General features: G+C 37.8%; 1 pseudogene; it reads left to right on the forward strand.

The window, feature by feature from the left end:
* The window catches only part of LOC127649405 (NACHT, LRR and PYD domains-containing protein 3-like), a 50,575-nt pseudogene extending 35,117 nt beyond the window's left edge, over window positions 1-15,458 (forward strand).
* Window positions 15,459-17,770: the final 2,312 nt, after the last annotated feature.

Raw genomic sequence — 17,770 nt, forward strand, 5'->3', positions numbered from 1 at the left:
CCATATTATTGATCATAAGACAATCATTGGCATACATTTCACAGCAAATCCATTTCACAAGTGAATTTGTAAATCAGTTGGAGATTTATTATGAGGGCTTGTTTAAGGACCCGTCAATTTACACTGTAAGGCTGACATCAAGATGTTGTAAAAGTCAAAGAACTCTGCGAGAACCAAGTCCATATAAACTCTGACACAGAAGAACATTTTCACCTGTGTCAACATATCAGAGCAAGGACAATAAAACAAATCTCACATCTGACCTCTATCTCACCTCAGGCCAATTTAGGCCAATTCTCCTAAAACTCACAAACATCTGCCCCCCTCTACTCCTCCTTCCCCTTCAGCTCAGAATCACTTCAAACTCACCTAAGAGCCACATGCAGCAAAATATAATGTCTGATGTATACAAATAATGTGACTAGGCATATTGTCATTTAAAATGTCTCAGTGTGACTGGTATATGTTATTTTTCCCATGTTGATAAATCTGTTGGTAACAAAGTTATAAGGTCTTTGCCAAATGCTGTATAATTCTGGAGGTCTGTCCCTATCCCTGCCTTTATGTTAATGAGGTATGTCCCCAGGACTTCCAAACCTAACCACTCCCAAAATACCCTTTGTTCATGGTTTGGGTATTTAAGGAAATGTGACACATTGTTTGTGGTTCTCTGTAGTCAGACGATCCTACACAGTTTACTGTGTGTAGTTTATATAAGGGAATTGCAATTTGAATTTCTTATGATTTGATAAAATGTCTAAATTTGACTTATTATTGTCTAATTGGAATTGATTAATTTATTATTTTACCTAGTAAATAAATTTTTACATTTGATTTTATTCTGATTTACTCTGAAACTATTGCCTTTAGTAGATTACTGTAAAGTGAGTCAATAGGAAGGAGGAGGCGAGAACCGGCTTGACAATATAAATAATAGTTTTAATGATAAACTTAAAAGACAAACACACACACATGATGGACATGTCCATAAATCTCTCTCTCGTCGCACCACCGTCTGTCATTGGCCTTTATCCCTCTAGGAGGCTTAATTAGCCTGATAAGTGACCGGGTGTGTATGATCACGACCCGGCCCCGCCCTCCACCCTGCCACAATTACGTTAAGTCCTTGTTTCCGCAAATCTTCGACCAGGTTAGCAGCGGACTAAAGCCGGTTTTGAGTGGAGCATGGGGCACACCGACTGAGACTTTAGAGCTCCGACTAACTACCGTAATTGGTATTATTTCAAGTGTACTTAGGGAATTTCCATTTAGTGTCAACCAAGCCTAAATAGGGTGAAGTCTAAACCTCTGGTTATTGTAAGATTTTCTAGCTAAGTGTACATAGGAAAATATGGCATGATCATATAAAACTATTTTAACTTGTGTATGTTGTATGCTTTGTAAATTTAGTGGTGATGACTTCTGGGTAGAAATGTTACTCTAATACACTCACCTAAAGGATAATTAGGAACACCTGTTCAATTTCTCATTAATGAAACTATCTAATCAACCAATCACATGGCAGTTGCTTCAATGCATTTAGGGGTGTGGTCCTGGTCAAGACAATCTCCTGAACTCCAAACTGAATGTCAGAATGGGAAAGAAAGGTGATTTAAGCAATTTTGAGCGTGGCATGGTTGTTGGTGCCAGACTGGCCGGTCTGAGTATTTCACAATCTGCTCAGTTACTGGGATTTTCACGCACAACCATTTCTAGGGTTTACAAAGAATGGTGTGAAAAGGGAAAAACATTCAGTATGCGGCAGTCCTGTGGGCAAAATGCCTTGTTGATGCTAGAGGTCAGAGGAGAATGGGCCGACTGATTCAAGCTGATAGAAGAGCATCTTTGCTCCTGAAATCCTGAAATAACAACTCGTTACAACCAAGGTATGCAGCAAAGCATTTGTGAAGCCACAACATGCACAACCTTGAGGCGGATGGGATACAACAGCAGAAGACCCCACCGGGTACCACTCATCTCCACTACAAATAGGAAAAAGAGGCTACAATTTGCAAGAGCTCACCAAAATTGGACAGTTGAAGACTGGAAAAATGTTGCCTGGTCTGATGAGTCTCGATTTCTTTTGAGACATTCAGGTGGTAGAGTCAGAATTTGGCGTAAACAGAATGAGAACATGGATTCATCATGCCTTTTTACCACTGTGCAGGCTGCTGGTGGTGGTGTAATGGTGTGGGGGATGTTTTCTTGGCACACTTTAGGCCCCTTAGTGCCAGTTGGGCATTGTTTAAATGCCACGGCCTACCTGAGCATTGTTTCTGACCATGTCCATCCCTTTATGGCCACCATGTACCCATCCTCTGATGGCTACTTCCAGCAGGATAATGCACCATGTCCCAAAGCTCGAATCATTTCAAATTGGTTTCTTGAACATGACAGTGAGTTCACTGTACTAAAATGGCCCCCACAGTCACCAGATCTCAACCCAATAGAGCATCTTTGGGATGTGGTGGAACGGGAGCTTCGTGCCCTGGATGTGCATCCCACAAATCTCCATCAACTGCAAGATGCTATCCTATCAATATGGGCCAACATTTCTAAAGAACGCTTTCAGCACCTTGCCACATAGAATTAAGGCAGTTCTGAAGGCGAAAGGGGGTCAAACACAGTATTAGTATGGTGTTCCTAATAATCCTTTAGGTGAGTGTATATGTTTACTATCTAAGGGGACTAAGCAAAGTACTTGTAGATAAAAGGGCAAGCAGGAGCAGCCATCTAATTAGTATTTAGTCATTTACTGTTTTAATGACCAATACTTGCATATTTGTGACCATGAGATCCGCGTACACGGCCGGCGCGAGACTCTCTAAGCGACAGGAATCCAAATGAACGAGTACAATATAAAATAGAGTTAAATATAATGATTCAATGTTAAATCAAATTTAATAATAATAATTAAGATTAGAACATTAATTTGTCCTTAGAAACTTTTATAATTGGAGTCAGATAAAATAAACTAGGATCTTAAAATGAATAATAAAGTTATTTAACTGGAACGAAATAACTTAAATTTAACGCGCAGGAGACCTTCATCCACGCTGTTGGAAGCCGCCATTGGACTAATAGGTGGACCCCCTTACAACACCTGCGTCAGACATTTTAATTTTTTTTATGCTTACAAAACCTTTACATCTAGAGCCAAGAGGTATATTAAAACAAACAAGGAAAATAAATAAACAGTTTAATAAAAATATCATTTTGTTTAAATATTTCAATACACTTTACAGCTTTCTTGTTTCTCAAATTGGAAATTGGTCTTAGGTATTGCTGAACCTCTGAATTAAAACTTTTAACTAATGGTTTATAACCACCATACTTACATTTATGAATACTAAACTTTGCCAACAAAAGCAGAACATTAATCAAATAATATTCCTTATGAAGAGACATGTCATAGCTAAAAAAATAATAAAACATTTTCAAAACAAAGTTGAAAGCTGGGAATAATATGATCTCTAACAATCTTGCAGAAATCAGACCAAAAACAAGTCGAGTAGGGACAACTCCAAAATACAGAATACATTGACATCACAATTAAATCTCTCTACAATAAAATAATTAGTGAGGTAGTACTTATAAATAAGTTTGAAGGAAATCTCTTTGATTTTATTCGTGATTAAATATTTATGGGTAATTTCCAAATTTTGCACCATCTCAATCCAGCATCAGACTTGTCAAATTGTGTAGTGTCTCGGATGCGTTGCATCATAAACATAAAATATTTAGGTCACTGTTTCAAGTTAAATATAGTTTAATACTCAATCTTTAAACACAACTTGAGATCCCTTAGTTCGCATTTGCGCTCCTTCAAATGTTTTGAACGCAAGAACATGTTGTTCTGCCTACTGAAGTGTTTTTCTTCACTGTATAAACAGCGCGTTGCTCATACAGCTGAAATTTCACTTGCTGCCCTCTGGAGTAAACAGATGGTACTACAAGCTTGCATTTCTCAGGACTCATCCTTATTATGATCCGGGGGGGCATTGCGATTAAATGCGTTCATTTATTTAACGTGTTATTTTTTGTAAAATTAATCGCACTGAATTAACGCGTTAAATCGACAGCCCTAATAATTATATATTGATATAAATATGTATAATCATTATACACTCACCTAAAGGATTATTAGGAACACCTGTTCAATTTCTCATTAATGCAATTATTTAATCAACCAATCACATGGCAGTTGCTTCAATGCATTTAGGGGTGTGGTCCAGGTCAAGACAATCTCCTGAACTCCAAACTGAATGTCAGAATGGGAAAGAAAGGTGATTTAAGCAATTTTGAGCGTGGCATGGTTGTTGGTGCCAGACGGGCCGGTCTGAGTATTTCACAATCTGCTCAGTTACTGGGATTTTCATGCACAACCATTTCTAGGGTTTACAAAGAATGGTGTGAAAAGGAAAAACATCCAGTATGCGGCAGTCCTGTGGGAGAAAATGCCTTGTTGATGCTAGAGGTCAGAGGAGAATGGGCCGACTGATTCAAGCTGATAGAAGAGCAACTTTGCCTGAAATAACCACTCGTTACAACCGAGGTATGCAGCAAAGCATTTGTGAAGCCACAACATGCACAACCTTGAGGCGGATGGGCTACAACAGCAGAAGACCCCACCGGTACCACTCATCTCCACTACAAATAGGAAAAAGAGGCTACAATTTGCAAGAGCTCACCAAAATTGGACAGTTAAAGACTGGAAAAATGTTGCCTGGTCTGATGAGTCTCGATTTCTGTTGAGACATTCAGATGGTAGAGTCAGAATTTGGCGTAAACAGAATGAGAACATGGATCCATCATGCCTTGTTACCACTGTGCAGGCTGGTGGTGGTGGTGTAATGGTGTGGGGGATGTTTTCTTTGCACACTTTAGGCCCCTTAGTGCCAATTGGGCATCGTTTAAATGCCACGGCCTACCTGAGCATTGTTTCTGACCATGTCCATCCCTTTATGGCCACCATGTACCCATCCTCTGATGGCTACTTCCAGCAGGATAATGCACCATGTCACAAAGCTCGAATCATTTCAAATTGGTTTCTTGAACATGACAATGAGTTCACTGTACTAAAATGGCCCCCACAGTCACCAGATCTCAACCCAATAGAGCATCTTTGGGATGTGGTGGAACGGGAGCTTCGTGACCTGGATGTGCATCCCAGAAATCTCCATCAACTGCAAGATGCTATCCTATCAATATGGGCCAACATTTCTAAAGAATGCTTTCAGCACCTTGTTGAATCAATGCCACGTAGAATTAAGGCAGTTCTGAAGGCGAAAGGGGGTCAAACACAGTATTAGTATGGTGTTCCTAATAATCCTTTAGGTGAGTGTATATTGAGTTATTGTTATATGAGTGGCTTTCTCAGCAAATATTTGTATGTGCAATTAGTCGCGATTAATTAATCGGGACACCAAGTTATTAATTCGATTACATTTTTTATCGATTGACAGCCTTAATAAAAACACATTCATTTTTCAGATTCAGTGGACAACTGATTACTTTATTACAGTGCTATCCAGTCTATAAATCATTTAGTCCTTCAGTAAACTATTAGTACAGGGGGTGGGGGGTTTCGTCGTTTGGCGTACAAACCTTTTTGTAATTTTTTCACATTGACTGACAGAAGAGCTCAAATACATTAACATTCTGCCTTCTGCTGAACACAAATGAAGATTATTAGTAGAATATCTCAGCTCTGTATGAATGGTGACCAAAATTTTCAAGCTCCAAAAAGCATATAAAGGCAGCGTAAAAGTGTCTTCTGAAGTGATCCAATCGGTTTTGGGTGAGAAGAGGCCAAGATATAACTTATTTTTCAGAATTAATCTTTACATCGGCAGTCTCCTTGGCAATCACGATTTCAAGCTCGATAACACTTAGCGCCATTTAGCACTCTGCGCATGCTTCAAGCACTAGGAAGATTAAATGAGCTTAAAATTGTGATTGTGCATAGAGATTTCAATGGCAAGATGTACAGTGAACAAGGAATTATATATAGGTCTGTTCTCACCCAAAATCAATTATATTGCTTAAGACATAGATTAAAAAACTGGAGTCATATGGTGCTTTTTGGAGCTTCAAAGTTTTGGTCACAATTCACTTACATTGTGAGGACCTACAGAGTGGAGATATTCTTCTAAAAACATTTGTGTTGGGTTAACTATTCCTTTACAGGTTACAGGAATACCTGAATGATTGTTCATGCTTTTTACCTTCTACAGGCTGTGGAATTGCAGTATTGAAGAGGAAGGTTGTGCTGCTCTGGCTTCAGCTCTGAGATCAAACTCCTCACACATGAGAGAACTGGATCTGAGCCATAATAAACCAGGAGAATCAGGAGTGAAGCAGCTCTCTGCTCTACTGGAGGATCCACACTGTAAACTGGAGACATTGTGGTGAGTCACATTATTAAATACATAAAGGGATGTTATTTGTGTTTACATTATGAGTGAACCACACTGCATGGACATTTTAAGTGTTTGTTTAGCAGTACAAGCCAGACATATTTAGAAGCCCCCTGAAACTGAAGTGTAGGGCAAATGCTGACAAAAGCTCTAAGAGAATGGGACAACTGGTGTTTGCACTTTTTGAAATTGCAAACAGTATGAATCTGTCAATGGAGATTTGCATGCTTTTAATTTCTTACCTGCATCATTTCAGCTGTGCAGACATTCTCTCCACTCACACACATGCTATCAACATAACATTGAACAGCAAAGAAAGCTGATGCTGCACACTGTTCAGTGAGATACATAGGGTTAACTTTGACCCATTGACTAGCTGACCAGTCGACTACCTTTGTTGCATGACTAGTCCACTAGTAACAGTGGGCCTCATTCATAAAACACAAGCAGAATTTTTTTTTTGTGTAAATTGTTTGTGAAGACTTTCCAATGTAATTTCTCATATTTGTGAAAGTTTTTGTATCTCCAAATGTTAGTTGGTACAAACAAAAATTCACCTGTGTCTGACCACTTGTAAATTGCGTGTAAGACATCCAAACGTTTTGTGTTCTTTCGGGCAAACTGCCATGACTACATTTTGATAGAATTTAAATGAAATAAATCATTAAAAAAATTATATTTGAATAAATAAACCTTAAAGGATTAGTTCACCCAAAAATGAGAATTCAGTCATTTTTTTACCCCGTGTTGTTATAACCCCATATGACATTATTTTTCTTAACACAAAGGGAGAAATTGTGAAAGTAGTAAAAAATAGTGGCAGTTTATGGTGACCACCTCTTCAAGCTTCAAAAGGACACAAAATTATAATTCAAAAGTCTAAAAAATTAATGTATGTCTTATGGCTTGTTCTGAAGGAATACCATAAGGTTTAGTGAGAAACAAACCAAAATCTAATATAGTAATTTTCACTGACAGTTGATATCCTGTGTGCGTTCATGAGGCTTCACACAAGCTTTAGTGCTCCTTGGAGGAGAGCAGTAGTTACTATTCTGTATACTATAGATGGGCTATTCTAGAAAACTCATTTTGTTTCGCTTCAACAGGACCACCAGCAATATTAACATCAGAAAACACTCCATAGCTGCACAACCAGAGAACCAGAGAACAGAGAACAGAACTTACAAATATTTCTGAAGTGTTTGTAGTTTAAAAATAGATGCATTTCAATGCCCAGCCTTATTTGTTTGAACCGGATTTTATTGGCTGTTATTTGGTGTACAAACTCTTCAGAAATTTTTAAGTTATGTTCTCTAGTTTGTGTGCAGCTATGTTGTGTTTTCTGTTGTTAATATCGCTGGTATTGCTGTAAATCCGATCCTTAAAAAGCCCAATCTTGACCCTTCAGAACCTAAAAACTATAGGCCCATATCTAAACTTCCATTTATCTCCAAAATTTTGGAAAAAGTAGTGGCATGCCAGCTGACCTCCTTTATGGAGCAGCACAACCTGTTTGATACTTTTCAATCTGGCTTTCGAAAATTACATTCTACTGAAACAGCCCTTATCAAAGTCTCTAGTGATGTGATGATGGCAGCGGACTCTGGCCGCTACACTGTACTTTTACTTCTTGATTTGACTTCTGCTTTTGACACTGTGGATCACGGTATACTGATCAATCGGCTTCATAATGAGATGGGACTATCAGGATCTGTCCTTCAGTGGTTCTCTTCCTATATTCATGACAGAACCTTTAATGTTGCTGTGAACAATGTTCAGTCTGATGTGACCAATTTGTCCTGTGGAGTGGCACAAGGTTCAGTTTTGGGTCCTATTTTGTTTTTAATGTACATTTTGCCACTTGGTCAAATTATTGGTTGTTTCAAGGATGTATCATACCATTTCTATGCTGATGATGTCCAGTTGTATTGTTCTTTTAACGAGTCTGAGTTTCATCGTTTGTCTCTGTTTTTAGAGTGTGTGTCCTCCATCAAAGACTGGCTAGCCACAAACTATTTACAGATAAACCCAAACAAGACTGAAACTCTGATTTTTGCCCCAGACCATAAGATCCCGCTGATCAAACAGCACCTTGGCTCTCTGGGCCGCTCTGTCAAATCCAGCCTCAAAAACCTGGGGGTTGTGTTTGACCAGGCCATGTCTTTGGAGACACACTCTAAACAGCTCGTCCGAAATTGTTTTTATCATCCTAGGAACATCTCTAAAATTCGCAAAATGTTATCAAAGAAAGTTCTGGAAATAATAATTCATGCTTTCGTATCAACAAGACTTGACTACTGCAACTCTGTTTTTATCTGTCTGAATAAGTCTGCTTTGAACAAATTGCAAATTGTTCAAAATTCTGCTGCTAGACTTTTAACAGGTGCCCCTCGAAGGTCTCACATAACACCAGTCTTAATGGATCTCCATTGGCTCCCTGTAAAATTCAGGATTGATTTTAAGATTTTAGTGCTGACTTTCAGAGCCTTAAATGGTCAGGCCCCACATTACATCCTGGACCTTTTGAAGTTGTATTCCTCTGACCGCACTCTCCGGTCCTCTGGCCAGAACTTGCTTGCAGTCCCTAAGACTCGTTATAAGACCCGAGGGGACATGTCATTTCAGTCTGTAGCTCCCAGACTGTGGAACGCCCTGCCCCTGTCCATGCGTCTGGCAGACACTGTTGCCTCTTTTAAAAAGGCGCTGAAAACATGTTTATTTAATAAGGCTTTTGGTTGATGGGTTTTTACTAGTGTCACTTTAATCTTACATATGTATATACATTTTATACTGTTTGTTTTTACTTATCCTCCTGTACAGCACTTTGTGATTTTATCTGTGAAAAGCGCTTTATAAATAAACTTTACTTACTTACTTACTTACTTACTTACTGGTGGTCCGGTTGAAGCTAAACAAAACTAGTTTTTGTTTGAACACTCCATCTTGCGCTTGCTGTGTTACTACTGCTCACATGCAAAGAGCTCTAAAGCTCACGTGCAGTCTGACTCATGAAAGTGCACAGGAGATCAATGGTCGGTCAAGAGATTCACTTAATAATACATTCAATATCGGTTTGTTTCTCACTAAACTTTATTGTATTCATTCAGAACAAGACATGAGTCACAAACAATAATTTAATACTTCTAAATTATACTTTTGTGTCCTTTTGAAGCTTGAATAAACTGCCATTGTATAATAACACATCGTTTTTGTGTTAAGAAAAAGAAAGAAAGTAATTTGGGGTTATAAGAACACAGGAGTGAGTAAATAATGACTGAATTTTCATTTTTGGATGAACTATCCCTTTTTAAATACCAAAAATTATATTAAAAAAAAAGAATTGTACTTTGATGCTTGCATTTATTTCTTCAATATATATTTTGTTCCCACCTCTGCTTTATAAATGTAATCTAGTTTTTCCAGCAGAAGTGCTTGGCATAGGACGAAGATTTTTGTGTGAGATTTTCTTGAAAAAATTAAACACTCTCTAACATAACTGGTTTGAAAATTTCTATAAATAGAGTTCTATAATTTAGGTTTCACTAATTCAGCATAGACATCGATTTGTCACGTTCATTATGGTAATGCTGTTAATGCTCTATTTGACTGCTGTTAAATACGGAAATAATTTTTTTTTGCACTTATATAGTGCTTTTTTAACATTAGCGGTATTGAAATTGCTTTACACTGCATCTCATTCACCCATTCACACACACATTCACACACCAATGACGGCAGAGCTGCCATGCAAGGCGCTAGCCTGCCATTGGGAGCAACTTGGGGTTCACGTGGAGTCATGTGGGCCGTGAATCGAACCACCAACCCTGCGATTAGTGGCCGACCCGCTCTACCACCTGAGCCACAGCCGGCCCTAAATACTCAAACCAGCCCGTCTGGCACATTTTTCCCCATTCTGATGGTTGATGTGAACATTAACTTAAGCTATTGACCCATAAATACATAATTTTATGCATTGCAATTCTGCCACACAATTGGCTGATTAGATAATCACATGAATAAGTAGGTGTAAAGGTGTTCCCAATAAAGTTTTCAGTGAGTGTATATTTATGAAAGTTTCATGAATGAGGCCCAATGAGTTGTCATGCAAACCCTAAGTGAGTGTGTGTGCTTGTGACAAAGCTGTATCTTTTTCAGATAAAATTTGTGAGAAATGTACCCAAAGTATAGCTAAACCTGAAAATAAGTTTTGTTGTCCTTAACATGTGACACAACAGTAATTGTGAAACTCCGAAAATGCTGTGTGACATGGAAAAATCACATCCAGTCAAAAAATATTTGATGTTTTATATAAAGCTTTTTGGTGCACAAATTTTGAACCAATGATGTTTCACTTGGGCCTACCCAGTGCAAAGTGATCAAAATTAGAAACCAAATGTCCAACAGAGTGTCTTAAAAGCACATATAACACAATATTGATGACTGAATTTTCTTTCTGCAGGCTGTTTGACTGCAAAATTGAAGAGGAAGGCTGTGCTACTCTGGTTTCAGCTCTGAGATCAAACCCCTCACACCTGAAAGAACTGAATCTAAGCAATAATGAACCTGGAGACTCGGGAGTGAAGCAGCTCTCGGCTCTACTAGAGGATCCACTCTGTAAACTGAAGAAACTGGAGTGCGTGTCATCACTGTTGTAATGTTGTTGTATGTGTTAGTGTGTAAGTAGGAGAAATACTGTTATCACTCAAGAGCAACATCATTTTCTATTATTACTCTGAATTAAGACAACAAATAGCAGCTATTGCCAGTCAAAGAGAATAGGCCTATTTGGAAATACATGGTGCTCTCTTGGGATTCAGTGATCAATCTGAGTCAAAGTCATCTGAGTGTCAAAAATAACAAATTCTGCAATTTATGGCTATATAATTAACTCTAGTACTTATAATGGATGAGTACAGAACAAATCTACATTCTGTCTTCCACTATATGTATACGTGCAGTTGCTAATTTATCAGTGAATACTTCTCACACAGACACAAAACAGCCTCATGTTTTATCTCGTGAAAACACACAAGCACAATATAGACAAACTAAACTTATTCATTGTTTATAATTTTTTGCTGTACTCAAAGTACAGATTAAAGAAATAGAAAGTACAAAGAAATAGATTAAAGCTGCACTAAAGACTAAAAATGAACAAAATTGCATTTTTAAGCATAAAAAAGGTCCTTGCCTTACCCAGAGTCACTATGGTAAGCCTACTATAATGATTTATATTTTGAGCTATTGGGTCGGATTTAGCACGAAGGACAGATAACGTAAACCTACAATTTCTAAATTGATAAATCTGACACGATATCTCAAAATCAGTGCTACTTTTATGTCATGTCCGCAAGCACAGAAAAGAAGGGCTTGCTACTGTGTCTTGTGTCTGTAAGCTGATGAATTGTTTGACGAAGTTGTTTACTTGCTATAATGCTTGGTTATATTTTCTGGTAGGGTTGTTGAAGCTTATATTGTTTGTCATGCTTTAATGAATGAAACATTTCTCGAGGGATATGGTGTATACTTGTCGCAAGTTGCTACATTCTATGTTGAAGTTACTGTAGTATGCGTACTAATATTCATGACTTCTGAGTACTCTATAACACTGCTGTAGCCTCGAGGTACTCAAAATGTGTGTGTGTGTGCTGTTTTCACATTTCTTTTACCCCAGTCGCAGAAATGCACATTTTAAATTCCATTGCCCTTTTAGCAGATAGTCTGTTTAACACTTTCGCATGTGAGTTTTTCTTGTACTGACAGACTACTTGGCGTGATTTTTAATGCACGCTCTAATAAAACAAATTTCAGATGCACCGGAGGACAGATTATATATGATCATGCATTTAATGTGATGGTGGTGTTGGCGTAGTGGGCTAAAGCACTGAACTGGTAAGCAGAAGGTTTCTCGGCTCGATCCCCACTGCCAACACCATTGTGTCCTTGAGCAACTCCAGGTTGCTCTGGGGGGATTGTCCCTGTAATAAGTGCACTGTAAGTCGCTTTGGATAAAAGCGTCTGCCAAATGCATAAATGAAAATGGTGTAGCCTATGAATTTAAAACATCTCCATTCGGGCTCTAATTAGCATTTGAGAAGGGCCCACAAGTTCTCAGTAGGATTTAAGTCAGGTAAGGAAGGGGAAGTCATTATTTGGGCATCTTTGAGGCCCTTTGCTGGCTAGCCAAGAAATGGAGTACTTGGATGCATGTGATGGAGCATTGTCCTGCATAAATATCATGGCCTTCTTGAATACTGAGGAATTCTTCCTGTACCACTGCTTGAAGAAACTACATTACAGAAACTGGCAGTAGGTTTGGGAGTTGAGTTTCAGTCCATCTTCAACTCGAAAAGGTCCAGCTACCTCATCCTTATTAATAGAAGCCCATACCAATACCCTTCCTCCACTTTGCTGGCACCTGACTGTAAGTAGTTCCCTGTGTCCATTAATGATCCACCCAAGGGCCCATCCATCTGGTCTATCAAGAGTCACTAATTTCATCTGTCCATAAAACCTTTGAAAAACCTGTCTTCAGGTAATTCTTTGCCCAATCTTGGTGCTTCAACTTGTGAATCTTATTCAGTGGTGGTCGTGTTTCAGCCTTCTTGACCATGGCCTGTCTCTGAGCACTTGACACCTTGTACTTCTGGAAACTCCATGTAGATTGCAGTTCTGGAATATGGTGAATTTGAATCAGAAAATTGCATCCTTCCTCAAATACAGTACATAGTGTACTCTGACAGTACCTGATTTTTGATGCAGGTTCAGTTTTGTGTGTAATTTATTATTATTTTTTTTTCAGATGGTCTTGTAAATTATTGTCATTTTTTTACTTAATTTATCAAGTACTCTGTGAGAGTATTGCTCATTAAAACAGGATAGGTGGTTGTTGTTTTCCAGAGGGACACAAGCACATACACTCTCACCCTAAAGCTTATACAAAAAACCCAAGTAATAATTTATGCTCTTTACTCTCTGCAGGCTGTGGGACTGCAGTATTGGAGAAGAAGGTTGTGCTGCTCTGACTTCAGCTCTGAGATCAAACCCCTCACACCTGAGAGAATTGAATCAGAGCCATATTAAACCAGGAGACTCAGGAGTGAAACAACTCTCTGCTCTACAGAAGGATCCAAAATGTAAACTGGAGAAACTAGAGTAAGTTATCAATGCTTTAATTATTTATTTTTTAACATACTGTACAGTGCATCCGGAAAGTTTTCACAGCACTTCATTTTTCCACATTTTGTTATGTTACAGTCTTATTCCAAAATGGATTAAATTCATTATTTAAATTCTACAAACAATACCCCATAATGTCAATGTGAAAGAAGTTTGTTTGGAATCTTTGCAAATTTATTAAGGTGCAATTCTGTTTCCACTGATCATCCTTTAGATGTTTCTAAAACTTGATTGGAGTCCACCTGTGGTAAATTCAGTTGATTGGACATGATTTGGAAAGGCACACACCTGTCCATATAAGGTCCCATAGTGCATGTCAGAGCACAAACCAAGCCACGAAGTCCAAGGAATTGTCTGTAGAGCTCCGAGACAGGATTGTATAAAGGCACAGATCTGGGGAAGGGTACAGAAACATTTCTGCGGCATTGAAGGTCCCAATGAGCACAGTGACCTCCATCATCCATAAATGGAAGTTTGGAACCACCAGGACTCTTCCCAGAGCTTGCCGCACTGCCAAACTGAGCGATTGGGGAGAAGGGTCTCAGTCAGGGAGGTGACCAAGAACCCGATGGTCACTCTGACAGAGCTCCAAAGTTTCTCTGTGGAGAGAGGAGAGTCTTCCAGAAGAACAACCATTTCTGCCGCAATCCACCAATCAGGCCTGTATGGTAGAGTGGCCAGACGGAAGCCACTCCTCAGTAAAAGGCACATGACAGCCCACCTGAAGTTTGCCAAAAGACACCTGAAGGACTCTCAGACCATGAGAAACAAAAGATTGAACTCTTTGGCCTGAATGGCAAGCGTCATGCCTGGAAAAAACCAGGCACCGCTCATCACCTGGCCAATACCATCCCTAGAGTGAAGCATGGTGGTGGCAGCATCATGCTGTGGGGATGTTTTTCAGCTGCAGGACCTGGGAGACTAGTCAGGATCAAGGGAAAGATGAATGCAGCAATGTACAGAGACATCCTTGATGAAAACCTGCTCCAGAGCACTCTGGACCTCAGACTGGGGTGAAGGTTAATCTTCCAACAGGACAACAACCCTAAGCACACAGCAAAGATAAAAAAGGAGTGGCTACTGGCTGTGCACCGACGCTCTCCATCCAACCTCTTGGAGCTTGAGAGGTCCTACAAAGAAGAATGGGAGAAACTGCCCAAAAATAGGTGTGCCAAACTTGTAGCATTATACACTAATAGTTTTGAGGCTGTAATTGGTGCCAAAGGTGCTTCAACAAAGTATTGAGCAAAACCTGTGAATACTTATGTACATGTGATTTTTTTTGTTTTATTTATTTTTTTTTTTTTTTTTTTTTTCCGTTTTTTATTTTTAATAAATTTGCAAAGATTTCAAACAAACTTCTTTCACATTGTCATTTTGGGATATTGTTTGTAGAATTTTGAGGAAAATAATGAATTTAATCCATTTTGGGTTTTGCGCTGTGAATACTTTAAAATTACATTTTACATTTATCTTTGAGAGTGTATTATGTCTAATTTTTCTCCAATTTTACAGTTTTAAAGTATTCCAATTCTAAAAGTCACTCATCATGGCAGCACCAAAGGGTTCAACTGGTAAATTTAAACAACTGCTGCGTGTCCTGAACAAAATGGTCATCTGGACGAATGCTGATACTGATCCAGCAGATTTATAGTGAGGGATTTATTTTATTAATATGCATATAGATAGAAACAAATCTGCATTAATACTGTAGGCCTGATTTATATCTACTGTTTATGCAATCTTTATGCAAAAATGGAACTGAAATATTTTGATGAATTGAAAATGTTGCACATTGTTTATTGAATCAGTTAATTGGACATAAATAAATATAGGGATGTGCTGAATGACTTATTTAACTGAGGATTAAATGGAAATGTTTAAGCCGACTAGTCGACAAGTCTATAAAGAAATCAACCTTCAGAAAACAGTAAAAAATAAAAGTTTATGCGACATTTAAAATACTAACTATATTCCAAATTCCAATAAAAATGGGCATTTATCTGCATAATGTTAGCAAGTATTTAACAGGAATATTTATGAAAACAATTTGAATAGTGCAGGACCAATAGAGCAACCCAGCCTATTCTAAACGGAATTCACCAAGTAAAAGTTACTTAACATATTAAAACAGTCAGGACATTATTGAAAATAATTAACAGGTAGATTAATCCAAATCAAGAGGGAAAAACGTGCAGTCATTCATTAGCCATTGATCTAAAATGAAAGCTGTTTGGTAAAGAAAGTTAACCAATAACAGTTATGATGTAAAAAGAAATAAGTAGCATAGGATAGAAAAAAATAGGCCTGTGATGTAGCCTACAATAAACCTAATGTATTCTAAACATGACATGCACACAGAATAAAAGACACGTTAAGCAGTCAGCACCTCGTTAAAAATACAGTTATTTTCTAGGCTGCTTCCTCAAAAGCATACAATTTTTTAATGAGAAAAATTAACACGTCGACATGATCTGGTGAAAGACGAGACTTGACTCATCTGATGTGGCTATACTGTCCTTGAATAAACCTGCACAGCTGAAAAATAATGTACAAGCATGCACAGATTTAAAGAAGACTCAAATGTGAAAACATCCATAGGGACTTTCAAAAGTTTGGAAATCTGATTTCCGCACCACCACCAAAGTGATTTCATAACTACTTTGCTGAGTTTGCTCGTCTAGTGAGAGGACATTTTCCTGCACGTTCCGCGAGTGAGAGAGGGAAGAAGCACATGCAGGCTGAGGTGAAAGGAAACTTTGTATCTGCTCTACATATCCTCTTTTTAAAATAATATTTCTCTTATTAATTCCATTTAAAATATGTAACATTAATATGACAGTAGTTTAAGTGCAGCCTCTGTAAAAATGTAAAGCCAAACGTAAATGTATAAAGATGATGATCATTTTAATGGGGGGAAATATTAACCAACTAGTAATTCCAGTGTTGACTAGCAGCATCAGATCCATTTAGTTGACTAGATTTGCATATCCTTAATTAAATGTGAATCTTTGTCAAATAAAATAATATATTAACTGTATATTTGATATATATATATATATATATATATATATATATATATATATATATATATATATATATATATATATATATTTTTTTTTTTTTTTAAGAAAAAACGGTTCAAAAGTTATTTGCAAAAAATAAAAAATGGCATCTCTGTCCTTTCACTGTGCCAAATTTTACAACTTTGTATTAATCAGCTCTGTTGGCTGGCAATGGAAGAAGAGAACACTGCATTCACACCTTTGGTGTATTCTCTTAAAGGAGTAGTTCACCCAAAATGAAAATGTTATTATTTTCTTGCCCTAATGTTGTTCCAAAATATGCATTTTTGATTTTTTTTTTTGTAACACAAATGGAGAATGTTTGATGATACTTTATGCAACTCTCAATAAAACAGTTAAAAGTTACCACATCTGGCAAGCTCTTAAAAGTAAAAAAAAAAAAAGATATAAAAGTAGTCCATGTGACTCACATGCACTCAAGTCTTCTAAAACCATGCTATTCACGTCAGATTAAAAAATTGTCATAATGTGGCAGTTCCATTATGTAGAGAATGAGATTTGAGAGCTGCACATGAGTGGAATATTTTCAATTAATACAACCTAATTGTCAGTCTCTTTTTTACACATCTGTGGCAGGGCACATCTGTCCGCCCTGCCACATCTGTCCGCCCTGCCACAACATATTTTATGGCTTTAGAGGATTTCGAATAACACACAAGTCATATGGACTATTTTAATGTTACTTAAATGGTTAACTTACTTTAATTTTAAGTTTGACAGATGTGGTCACTATGAATTGTTTAGAACTGTATGAGTTCCAGAATGTGAATACATTTTTACATGGTTTTTCATTTTTGCATGAATTATTTCTTTATGTACAGCATCAAAGATTAGACACATTACATCAAGTATGTTTCAGCTATAAAAAGAGGTCAGATGATTATCACTTTGACAGTAACATGAGGCAACCAACTGGTTGGTACCCACATGCAGGTGCATTGATCACAAAAACAGTAAATGTCAAACATAGAGAATGTCTCTGCAAAGAGGAACAGAGATAATAAACTGAAGCTAAGCTCAGACTGAGGATCCATGAACCCAAAGACATCAAGTGTAGGAGGTTATTCATGGATCAAACAAACAGTG

The sequence above is a fragment of the Xyrauchen texanus genome, chromosome 9, assembly GCF_025860055.1.
Source record: "Xyrauchen texanus isolate HMW12.3.18 chromosome 9, RBS_HiC_50CHRs, whole genome shotgun sequence".
NCBI classification, from domain to species: Eukaryota; Metazoa; Chordata; class Actinopteri; order Cypriniformes; family Catostomidae; genus Xyrauchen; species Xyrauchen texanus.